This window comes from Epinephelus fuscoguttatus, linkage group LG9 (genome assembly GCF_011397635.1).
Source record: "Epinephelus fuscoguttatus linkage group LG9, E.fuscoguttatus.final_Chr_v1".
Taxonomy (NCBI): Eukaryota; Metazoa; Chordata; class Actinopteri; order Perciformes; family Serranidae; genus Epinephelus; species Epinephelus fuscoguttatus.
Window position 1 is genome coordinate 34,488,074 of NC_064760.1, and position 12,761 is coordinate 34,500,834.

Sequence of the window (12,761 nt, forward strand, 5' to 3'; positions counted from 1 at the left end):
ATTTTTAAAACCGAACTTTTTTGGCCTCCAGTTTTTAAAAAATCTGCATCCATACGAGCGGTGTAATAAAAATACCTCCGTCCACATGACACCGCAAATTCCACTATCAAGCAATGTAAATGCTGTGATGCGGTGAAGACCGAAGCGCTTGCTCAATTTCTGACTTTGGGAAAGTGCTACAGAGACAATTATAACTTAACTTGTATAGCAGATCCATCTCCATGACAACTGTGCCAACTCCATGCACCAATCCTGCTGTTTCAGGTTTACAAATTACTTTGTTCATAGCATCAAGTCAAATATTTGCTTCTTTTGCTCATGAAAGCTTTAAGGACATTTACTGGAGCTGTTGAGTGAATTCTTTCCTGGGAATAAACAGGTACAGAGGGGACACACTGTGCAGGTCGACCAAAGATTTGACACACTAAAAGAAGTCCCACGGACATTGGCTGAATATTCAAAACCTCATTCAAAGCATTTGCTGACTCACTGCAGCAGGTATTGTTGTCAGTAAAAATAGAGGCTGTTTTAAAAACAGTAACCTCTACAGCTTCTCATGCAAGATGCTTTACTAAAAAAAGGGGGGAAAGGGTGTTTCACATGCCCTCCCTCTGTCACATCCCTACTGTCTAGGAATTTCCAAATTGTATAAGTATGGTTAAATTAGAATGCATTGCATTGAATGTAAACTCAACACAGTTCACAGGTTAGTGTCAAAAAATTAGTTAACAGTGAGCCAAACAAAAGATATGGGGACTACAATGTTAATAAATGCTGACCAAACCAGAAAGTGTACCTTCAGTGTTTTAAAAGAAGTTGTTATCTCTGAAAACTCATATCCTTGGTCGTATTTAAAGAAAAAACAATATGAATGTACAGTTTCAATTTGATTGAATTGCTGGGAAAGCTTATGAAAAGGCATTTTACAACGATGTCAGTTCAAACTAAATTAACAGAATCCTGCAGTCAGGTATTACTGTTATCTCATTACTTTAAGCCCCTAAAGTAATCTGAGCATTGTATAATATTAACACAGACTTGACAAAATTGAATCTCAGCTTAAAGCCTATGTTTGCTGTTTAACTATTCCAGCTGGAATATGGATTCAAGAAATATATCACTCCAAATTGTTTCCAAATTTCCAAAAAAGAGGACACTCGGCCGACCACAACATAGCCTACTTAAATAATACTCGCAGTTTACTCAAAGATGCCTTATAATTTTTATATATTTAAAATTTATATGTATGGATAGAAAATTCAGTTATATTACAAAATAATATCTCTCAAAGACAGAAATTCAGATAGGCCTCCGTGTTTGACACGGGAGCGGGAGGTCCGAGGCTTCTAGTGAGAGGAGAGGGAGAAATAAAACAAAATAAGATAAAATAGGAAAAACCTGTCTCCCTCTTATATTTTATTTTCAGCGGAGGCGGGCGGCTGGAGGTCCGAGACTTCCAGCGAGGGGAGAGGTAGAAACAAACAGCCAATGTGTGTCTGTGTGTGTTATGTTCAGGTATTGTCACGTAAATAACAGTGCCCAAGCAATAAACAGGACAGACAATAGGATTTTATTTTTATTTTCACTGAAAGCTGGCCTAATCCAACCCGAGCCCGAATACAATTTATAGCTACATTTTTGACCAAACCCGCCCGACCTGTCAGGTACCATCAGGCTCGCATCGCCACACTCTAGTGTGTGTATGTGTCCCCTATAGAGGTCTCCCTCTCTGCTGAGCACGCCCAGCCTGAAAACACACGGGAAACTGGACATTATCATCAGTTTATAAAAACCCCCCGGACGCCCCGGACAGGACGTGAAAAGTGGACATGTCCGGGCAAAAGAGGACGTTTGGTCAGCCTACAATACCAAGTGTTCACCGCTCAATAGTACAATATATTGTTTCTCAATACATTCTTGACATAACGTGGCCGAAATTAATAAATCATGTTTTTCTTAACCAGACAGGGCCAAAACTGAAGAATTGGCACTATATTTTAATGAGCCTGGGCTTGGAATTTTTCATTTAGGTGTTGGACTGGGAAAATTTGGAATGACTTGCAGTGGGGCAACAAACAAGGTTTTGCTGCAAATATAAAGAGGCACTTCACTAACTCGTGGCAATGAATGGTTAGACGATGGTTTTGATAGATTAACCTCTGGGTTATGGGCCCAGCACTCTTCTGCTGCGCCACTCTGAGTATGTTTCTAGTTTATAAGTTTCTGGGCCTAAGTAATTTGTGGTTTTGTTTTGTGGGAATCTTTAGGAACGTGTGGGAAGCAAGACTAACCAGTGTACAGGCTGAAAAGCTAGGCATTGGGTGGACCTTGCTGTGACCCTCTGTTTGATCATTTTCCCAGTGCCCTCACTTGTGACTGTGAATGCTTTGTCACTTGATAATGAATATGAATTAAGGCAAGCATTAAGTCTTGCTGCTGTTGAGTATTTACAGTGACTTAATCTCTCAAGACAGATTCTGCAATTTACATTGTAGAATCTGTCGGCAGCCCTGTGTGAAAGACGACTGGGGGGGTGCTTTGAGTTTGAACGATGTTGCACTTTAGCCAATCACAATGGAGGGGGCGGGGCCGAGACATGCAGATGTCCCCAGGAAATGTGTACCTACAGAAACAGCAAGCTCCGCGTCCATAGCGACCGCTCCACCCAAAACGCCGTCTCGTCAATGTGAAAAAAAAAAACACTTTTCTAGCGGATGTCTGAGTTACAACATGATTGAGCTAACTGGAGTAGTTTCATGTCGTATCTGACAACGGGAGGCTTTTAACAGATGACGTCTTGATGCTACCTTTGCTAACTGTCCCTGTCAGCTGCAGCCACTGATGCTTTTTAGACATTGTGATTTCCCATAACTGAATAAATACCACACACAGCAACACAAAACTGCTTTGCTGGCTCAATCATGTTGTAACTAAGATATTCGCTGGAAAAAATATTTTATTCACGGACCGTTTATTGAGTTATTACCTTATTTTTATACAGTCTATGGTTATTACAGACACCGCTAATGGCTAATGTTAACAGCTAACGGTTAGCCCAGCTAATCTGCGATAACCATATTATTAATTACAAAACGTGCACACAGAAATAGTAACGTTTCTTCAATCATTGTGTTTATAGACTTAACAAACATCAGATTAGTCTACACGGTGACATAGTGACGTGAAAAATGTGATATATAGCTAAACTCTGCTGGTTTTCTACCCAAAGTATTTGTAAACAACACAGCGATTCCCTGGGGGCACCGCCGGAAGTGAAGGGCATGAGCAATCGCTGAGGCCCCTGCACTTCCGTTAGTCGAAAAACTCCGGGCTGTGCCTCCAGAGGTACAAGAAGAAAAAAAAAAGTTTTCTTTTTTTTTTTTTTTTCTTTACTGATTTCCAGATTGACAATGACTTGATACTGGCTGCACATGAAAATGGGGAATGAACAACAGAGATCAAAAGCAAAAGAAGAAAGAAAGTCATGAAGCGGTGGGATTTAAACCCACGCCTCCACAGAGACCGGAGCCTAAATCCAGTGCCTAAGACCACTTGGCCATTCTACCTCAGCTCCTGCCATGGCTCCTGCTCTGCTCTGTGGTACTTCACAAACTTTGGTCAAGGTGATCACGTGTCAGTAGTTTTTGCTCTTTCAACAGCAACCAGTGCTGCCATCTAAATACCTTCAACCTCTCTTGAACTTAGGAGCAACAGTCAACATTTGACATTGCTTGAATGACAAGTGTTTCCACATGATAAGAATCAGATATTGAGCTTTGATTTTCCACTCCACTCACAATGAATGCTTATGTCACTAAAGATACTTGTGGCAATGACTGCTTTGTCATCTTAAACGATGGCAATGCGAATATGGATGGAATTGGTAGAGTCAGCACGGAGCCAGCCAAACATCCACTTGTCTTTTGCTTCACACAAGTCTATTACCCTTAAGTACACCAATAAGAGGTGCATGCAATTGAGGACAACATCAGGTTACCACATGAATCACTTCACCATGACCTGATATCCTACATTGCCAGATGGCAGTGGTGGGATTTGAACCCACGCCTCCTGAGAGACTGGAGCCTAAATCCAGCGCCTTAGACCACTCGGCCACACTACCTGCAATAGCCTCCTTTTCCTGTCTGGACCTTTTTCTTTCCTCCGCTCAGCCACACTCATGTGTGACACATGCCCTATGTTGAACATTGGACATTTCATGTTTCTTGCAGAGCGTAGAAGGCTTTTGCCAGGATGGCACAGAATGACACCTCTTGCCCTTGGCTCGTTGGTCTAGGGGTATGATTCTCGCTTAGGGTGTGAGAGGTCCCGGGTTCAAATCCCGGACGAGCCCAAAAGCAAGAGCGAATGTTTACTTTCTGAGGAACTGTGCAGGAGAAGAACCTCAGGGTGCAGGAGTAAAAACTGTGATCATGTGAGAGTTCAAATACTGGAAAAGCCCAAGGAGGTCAAAGTCAAGGTCAAGGACTGTCCTACCAAGGAGGTCAAAGTCAAGGTCAAGGACTGTCCTACCAAGGAAGGATCCTACAGAGTCAATGCAGGAGTCCTTCCTAGCATTGGAACAGGCTAACAAGTGCCCCCAGATGTACATCATTTCCCTCAGCAGACTCAGGGGGTTTCAGGGTACCATGGTAATTCTGGGCTCTCTAATGTTGTTGTACTTTTTCAATAAATGTAAGCAGTATTTCTAGAGTGGTGCTTTGACCTGCAGGATATTCTGAAATGTTTTCTGTGATGGTTGTTGACACGATTTCTCCGAAAAATACACCAGTTGAAACCAAAAGAATGAGAGCAATTATTATGTCATTATCATGTGAATGGAAGAGGGGGTAGGGGGTGGACACTTAGCGCCCCATCTCTGCCCTCACTTCCAGCAAGTTGTGCGCAAACAATTGTGGGTGTTTTATACACATGCGTCCTTGACGTTTCTCTAAAAGAAGGACTCAGTCCTCGGTAGATTTGGAAGGATCCTTAACATTGGAAAAGTCCTTCGGCGGTATTTGATGACGTAGCATCCTTGAAACTCAGTCATTCAAGGATCGTCCTTCGACTTTGAGAAACACCCCAAGAGTGGGGCAGTGGTTACTGTTTGATGAGTGAGAAAGAGTGCATTGGAAGAACTGTGCACTTTACAATGAAGCCATTAGCATTACGTAGCAAAAAATGACCAGGTTCAACTCTCTCAGTGAAAACATGGATGTAGAGGAGAAAGACATACTTGCCATCCAAGGGATTAGCAGAGGATGGTTTCGATCCATCGACCTCTGGGTTATGGGCCCAGCACGCTTCCGCTGCGCCACTCTGCTTAATATGCCAAGGTCTGCAGTTTAAAAATCTGTGGTCCAATATTGTGGGCACCTTTGGGAACTTGAGGGAACCAAGATTTCAGCAGCAACGGATGCTTAGTCATCTGACATCAGGGCAATGACAGCACGGAAGGAAAGTAAAGAGACATCCTCTTGATCCAAAGTTTACACAGCTAGCAGAGGGTGGTTTCCATGGACCGACATCTGGTTTATGAGCCTCGCCCGCTAGGTTCAATTTTGTGTGAATCTTTGGGAACCCGTGCCAACCAAGATTAGCCAGCATACAGGCTGAAATGTTAAGCATTTGGTGGACCTTGCAGTGATGCTTTTTCTTGTGATTTTCCCAACTCCATCCAATAATCTTGGAACGTGTCCACATGAGACACCTGTGGCAATGAAACCTCAGTCATTTGATGACATGGCAAATTGAGCGTGGGTGGAAAGGATAGAAGCATCCTCCCACTTGGCCCCTCTACCTCATTTTTTTCAGTATCACTCCCGCTCTGCTCAGTGGCGCTTCACAAACTCTAGTCAAGGTACTCAACTGTCAATGATTATTGCTCCTTCAACAGCAAGCAGTGCTGCCATGTAAATACCTTCAACCAATCAGACTTAAGAGCAAAGGTCAACATTTGACATTGCCTGAATGACAAGTGTTTTCAAAGTGAGAAGAATCAGATATTGACCTTGGCGATATTTTCCATCCACAATGAATGCTTATGTCACTAAAGATACTTGTGGCAATTACTGCTTTGTCATCTTAAACCATGGCAATGTGAATATGGACAGAATTTCTTAAGAGTCAGCACGGAGCCAGCCAAACATCCACTTGTCTTTTAGTAATAGTGGTTGCATCATGCAAGTCTGATACCATCAAGTACACAAATAAGAAGTGCATGCAATTTCAGACAACCTCAGGTTACCTCATGAGTCTCTTTGCCTGACATCTTGCATTGTCAAATGGCAGTGGTGGGATTTAAACCCATGCCTCCACAGAGACTGAAGCCTAAATCCAGCGCCTTAGACCACTCGGCCAAACTACAAGAACTGCTCCACTGTGCCTGCATTTTTTTTTCTCAGCTCAGCCATACTCACGTGTGACACATCTAAGCAGGCTTTGGCTGAGATGACATAGCATGATGCGGCAGCTTGGCTAGTTGGTCTAGTGGTATGATTCTCGCTTAGGGTGCGAGAGGTCCCGGGTTCAACTCCTGGACGAGCCCACAAGCTAGAAAAGTGACTCTTTAGATACTGTGTGCAATACAAACAACATGCTCCTCTGCTGGATTTCTCTATCAAGCATGAGACAAGTACAGGGTTTGAAATCCCAGATAAGCCCAACAGCAAAAGTTGATCAATGTGGACTTCAGCACGAGTGAAAACATGGCTGTACAACAACTGTCCATTTTACAATGAAGCCTTTAACATAAAATGTGGCGTTGCACTGTAGCAAACATTGGCCAGGTTCAGCTCTCTTGAAAGTCTACCACGTGTTTTGTTTTTTTATTGGCTCGGTCAGATGACACATGCTAAATAATCAGACTTAAGAGCAACATTTAAGAGTTGACTTTTCTTGAACTGCAAGTGTTTGAAAAGTGAAAAGAATCAGATACATTGCTTTGGTGATATTTTCCACACCACAATGAATGCTTATTTCACCTTTGACATGTGGGGCAATGATTGCATGGTCATGTCAAACTGGGGCAATGTTAAATACGTATGCCATGGAAATGGTAGGGTCAACATGGAGCCACTCAAACATCCACTTGTCCTTTTGGTAACAGTGGTTGCTTCACTGTGCCGAATAAACGTTGCTATGCTAATAAGAGTAGCATGCAACTTAGGACAAAGTCAGGCCACCACATCAGGTGGATTACCTGATACCCTGTATTGTCAAATGGCAGTGGTGGAGTTCGAACCCATGCCTCCTGAGAGACTGGAGCCTTAATCCAGCGTCTCGAACCACTAGGCCACACTACCTCCAAGTGCCTCTCCATTGTGTCTACAGTTGATGAGCAAGTGACAGAAGTTCATCAGCAGGTTAAGACATTTCAATGGAAATAAGAGCCATCAATGGAAGATGTTAGTGAATGATATCAACTGCCTGGGGTGTGAGTATTGTAAAGAAGCTAGCAGCAGCTTTACACTTGCATCTAAGTACAAACAATGTGAATGGAAAGCATACAGAGATCCCATTGATCCAAATGATTGTCAGTTAGCAGAGGATGGTTTCGATCCATCGACCTCTGGGTTATGGGCCCAGCACGCTTCTGCTGGGTTAGGGTTAGGGTGGCTTCACAATCAAATGCAAACAGTGGCCCCCCAAGTGAAAGTCTGTGGTTGTTGGACCCATCCATCCTAGTTGAATTTTCGCCCCCATAAGTTATGTTGTCTTGCCACATTTCCCCCTGACACCAATGCCAAGTATCATGCCGATGTAAAAGGACACCTTTTTTCCTTGGTGTGTGACGCCGGAAGTCACTGACCAAGTGCCAGTTTTCGAAGACTTCGGAGCGAGACCAGGTTGTGCTGGTGTGAAGTATTACAATGAGTTGATCCTGGGGGCACTCAATAACAACTTATGATTAAGAAAGGACATTATCATTGGGTATGTGGACACTTTTATTCAAGTTGTCTTGGAAGCAAGTTCTTAAGAGATGGTCGCGTATACCTAGTCTGTCACAGTGCAGTTATAATCTATCCATGCATTTAACCTCTGTATTTGGAATTTATGTTTTGCCTTGAAATATGGAAATCTAACTTTTCCAGTCTATTCTTTGAGTCACATGAAATGTCAAATGACGACAATATTTCAATATATACTGCACACAGCAGTACCTGAGTATAAGAGCAAAGGTGTCACACATACATATTTTTGTTGTTTTTCCTCTAGCGGGTCACAGAGACTAGAGAAGATATTTTTGCTCCAGCTCCTCTTTCCCGTTTGCTTTCTGCCTTCTCTGTCACCATTTGTCCTTTCATGCCCCGCAACGTTCAGCTATCTGTTTATGTGCTCCCCTCTGTCTTTGCTTTGCCATCATCCTCCTTCTATTCATCTCCGACTTGACTTCACCTTGACTTGGACCTCCACATTTCTTTGCCTCCTACTTCCTTTCACTCGTTCCAGTATATATATCGGCCACAGTCAGACAGTTCATGGAAATGAGCTGTCAGCATCTCTCAGACACTCCCGATGGTGTGGAAGGTGAGCTGCTTCTCTTTCGCTCTCTGTCTCTGCTTTCGTCTTTCTGTCGGTGTGGTGGAAGGACGGACACTTTTTTTCTCCTTTCTTTTCATTTGGTGCTTCGGGGGAACTTGATGATGCAAATACACAGACTCTGATCCACAAGTGCATATGTAGAAAGGCAGAGACATATATGTGTTAGCCTTTGCATCTTATGAATAAAACACACTGTTTTGGTGTTTTTGCAGTAAGCCCAAACCCCCAAACTCCCTGATTGTCCTGCTTTGTTCACCTGCTGCTGTACGTGGAAGAACTGGAGCGCATAAATCTCTCATAAATATACAGGTTGGCAGATAAATAGAAGCAGACAGATAAGACATTCATCATACTTTCTGAGGATGTTTGCCTGTCTGTTTGCTACAAATTGAAAAGTTTGGCAGACTGCAGTGCACAGAATATTTCTGGGTTTTGATGTGCTGGTGTCTGTGAATTTTAGAATGACATTGATTTGTAGTGGTGGAGCTGTTTACTTGCTGAGTAATGTGTCAAAGTGGAAGACCAATGAGAGCCTGCATTGTGATCTATTATTTAGCCAAGGGGAAGCTGACTCAGCTCTTAATTGCTATTGTTAAAATTCCAATATAGAACCTCAGAAAAGTATGTTATTATTTCTCAACATAGAACTTAAAGATTTGGATTCAAGTGTTTTAAAGCAGTAATGTGGCCCGGTCCCAACAGGATATAAAATGGCAAAACTGCAAAGCAAAATAAATTAATTTCAGTGGATTACTTTAAGCAAGGAAACATTCTTTTTTGTCAAGTTCCATTTTGATGAAGTTCGCACACAAAGTTGCACAGTTGACCAAAGCAAACCATCTCGACAGCTCTTAAGTTTGACATTGGCCACATAGGCTGCGTAATGAAAGCAGCACAGTTGCAGAGCAGCAGAAGCAGTATCAGTCCTCTGTCAGTGTCTACACAGTGTGTGTTCAGGCACAGTACTGAGTGTAGCTTACTTGCTTTCTGGCAGTACTCAGTGGCCAACACCATCACTGCAGTTACATATACAGTACAGGCCAAAAGTTTGGACACACCTTCTCATTCAATGCGTTTTCTTTATTTTCATGACTGTTTACATTGTAGATTCTCACTGAAGGCATCAAAACTATGAATGAACACATGTGGAGTTATGTACTTAACAAAAAAAGGTGAAATAACTGAAAACATGTTTTATATTCTAGTTTCTTCAAAATAGCCACCCTTTGCTCTGATTACTGCTTTGCACACTCTTGGCATTCTCTCCATGAGCTTCAAGAGGTAGTCACCTGAAATGGTTTCCACTTCATAGATGTGCCTTATCTGGGTTAATTAGTGGAATTTCTTGCTTTATCAATGGGGTTGGGACCATCAGTTGTGTTGTGCAGAAGTCAGGTTAATACACAGCCGACAGCCCTATTGGACAACTGTTAAAATTCATATTATGGCAAGAACCAATCAGCTAACTAAAGAAAAACGAGTGGCCATCATTACTTTAAGAAATGAAGGTCAGTCAGTCCGGAAAATTGCAAAAACTTTAAATGTGTCCCCAAGCGGAGTCGCAAAAACCTTCAAGCGCTACAACGAAACTGGCACACATGAGGGCCGACCCAGGAAAGGAAGACCAAGAGTCACCTCTGCTTCTGAGGATAAGTTCATCCGAGTCACCAGCCTCAGAAATCGCAAGTTAACAGCAGCTCAGATCAGAGAGCAGATGAATGCCACACAGAGTTCTAGCAGCAGACCCATCTCTAGAACAACTGTTAAGAGGAGACTGCGCGAATCAGGCCTTCATGGTCAAATAGCTGCTAGGAAACCACTGCTAAGGAGAGGCAACAAGCAGAAGAGATTTGTTTGGGCCAAGAAACACAAGGAATGGACATTAGACCAGTGGAAATCTGTGCTTTGGTCTGATGAGTCCAAATTTGAGATCTTTGGTTCCAACCGCTGTGTCTGTGTGAGATCAGCAAAGGTGACCGGATGGATTCCACATGCCTGGTTCCCACTGTGAAGCATGGAGGAGGAGGTGTGATGGTGTGGGGGTGTTTTGCTGGTGACACTGTTGGGGATTTATTCAAAATTGAAGGCACACTGAACCAGCATGGCTACCACAGCATCCTGCAGCGACATGCCATCCCATCCGGTTTGCGTTAGTTGGACGATCATTTATTTTTCAACAGGACAATGACCCCAAACACACCTCCAGGCTGTGTAAGGGCTATTTGACCAAGAAGGAGAGTGATGGAGTGCTGCGGCAGATGACCTGGCCTCCACAGTCACCGGACCTGAACCCAGTCGAGATGGTTTGGGGTGAGCTGGACCGCAGAGTGAAGGCAAAGGGGCCAACAAGTGCTAAACACCTCTGGGAACTCCTTCAAGACTGTTGGAAAACCATTTCAGGTGACTACCTCTTGAATCTCATGGAGAGAATGCCAAGAGTGTGCAAAGCAGTAATCAGAGCAAAGGGTGGCTATTTTGAAGAAACTAGAATATAAAACATGTTTTCAGTTATTTCACCTTTTTTTGTTAAGTACATAACTCCACATGTGTTCATTCATAGTTTTGATGCCTTCAGTGAGAATCTACAATGTAAACAGTCATGAAAATAAAGAAAACACATTGAATGAGAAGGTGTGTCCAAACTTTTGGCCTGTACTGTATAAAACAGAAAAAAATAGATGTAAAGCCTCGCACATAGAGCATGTAAAGCATATATCTGCTCCCTCAGACACACATGAGATAGATGACTGAACATTGCAGCTGAAATGCCTCTTGTGTACACAAGCCTTGAGGGAACAGAGAGCTGGATAGTCAAATACAGAGAAAGCTATCATAGCTTATGAGAAAAATAAAAAATAAATCAAAGCTCATTAGCTGTGTTGCATCATCCACTTTTATATAACCCTGCTCTACCAGAGTTTAGGTTTTCAGCAAAAGAGGCATGGCTTCTAGGCAGTTAGGAGCCAGGGATCTATGATATAAACATCTCTTGAATAAACTGTGTACATTAGTCATGTGGTGAGCAGCCAGTGGTGGAATGTAACTTTTGTAACTAACTCATTTTCCGCTACTTTACATTTCTACCTTACAATACAGAGGCAAATATTGTACATTTTATGCCCTAACATTTATTTGATAACTTTTCAGATTGAGATCAATGATACCAAATAATAAAAAAAAATGTTTTAATATAGACAAGTCTTAAGACAAGTTAAGACTTTAATGATTGAAGCTACTTTGTAGTGAAGTGGTTGAAATCAGACACCTTTACCAGCTGCAATATTAAATTCATGAACACATCAATGCATTCAAATAAACACAAGAAGTTTGTGCTCTAGAAAAAGGATCAGCACTCAGTGAAGAACCTCCTAAGCCCTATGATAAGCTATTATGGCAAGACTTAACTATACAGACCAGTGACACTCCCCTAATGCCAGGTCTCACTGCTCCCTGCACCAACCCAATTACCTTACTTACAAATGGCCTTCTCAGCCCAAACAGCACTGCCACCTTCAACAAACCCAGGCTCCGTACATGCGAGCTCCAGGTAGAGACAGTGCTGATACTACCTTTCCTAGCACATTCACCATACTCTATTTCACACGCTACATAGCATAACTCCAATATAAGCTAAAGTTAAGGGAGATAGATAAACTCACAGGATCAGCAAACACACTCACCTTGCAGCACGGTCTCAAACAAAAGGGATTCAAATAGACCACTCCCACACTTAAATAACCCTCCTCTTAATGGATTTCCCCCTGAGAGGAAGTGGATCTCTCCACCTGATCTCAACAAGTTATGTATCCTGCTTAGTAGTTCTGCTACTAAGTGCTAAGTACTAAGTGCTCCCCGCACCAACCCAATAACCTCCTTTACCTTACTTACACATGGCTTTGTCAGCCCAAACACCACTGCCATCTTCAACCAAACCCAGGCTCCATACATGCAAGCTCCAGGTAGAGACAGTGCTGATACTACCTTTCCTAGCACATTCACCATACTCTATTTCACACGCTACATAGCATAACTACAATATAAGGTAAAGTTAAAGGAGATAAATAAACTTACAGGATCAGCAAACACACTCACCTTGCCGCATGGTCTCAAACAAAAGGAATTCAAATAGGCCACTCCCACACTTAAATAACCTTCCTCTTCCTGGATTTCCTCCTGAGAGGACTGATTGATGGATCTCTCCACCTGATCTCAAG

General features: G+C 42.6%; 4 non-coding genes across 4 annotated transcripts; 2 read left to right on the forward strand and 2 right to left on the reverse strand.

Annotated features, from left to right (window-relative positions):
• Positions 1-4,041: 4,041 nt before the first annotated feature.
• trnal-uag (transfer RNA leucine (anticodon UAG)) lies at positions 4,042-4,123 on the reverse strand. The gene has a single exon. It is a non-coding gene; the product is annotated as a tRNA-Leu (tRNA).
• A 159-nt stretch (positions 4,124-4,282) lies between these two features.
• On the forward strand, positions 4,283-4,354 carry trnap-agg (transfer RNA proline (anticodon AGG)). The gene has a single exon. It is a non-coding gene; the product is annotated as a tRNA-Pro (tRNA).
• A 901-nt stretch (positions 4,355-5,255) lies between these two features.
• On the reverse strand, positions 5,256-5,327 carry trnam-cau (transfer RNA methionine (anticodon CAU)). The gene has a single exon. It is a non-coding gene; the product is annotated as a tRNA-Met (tRNA).
• A 1,151-nt stretch (positions 5,328-6,478) lies between these two features.
• Positions 6,479-6,550, forward strand: trnap-agg (transfer RNA proline (anticodon AGG)). The gene has a single exon. It is a non-coding gene; the product is annotated as a tRNA-Pro (tRNA).
• Positions 6,551-12,761: the final 6,211 nt, after the last annotated feature.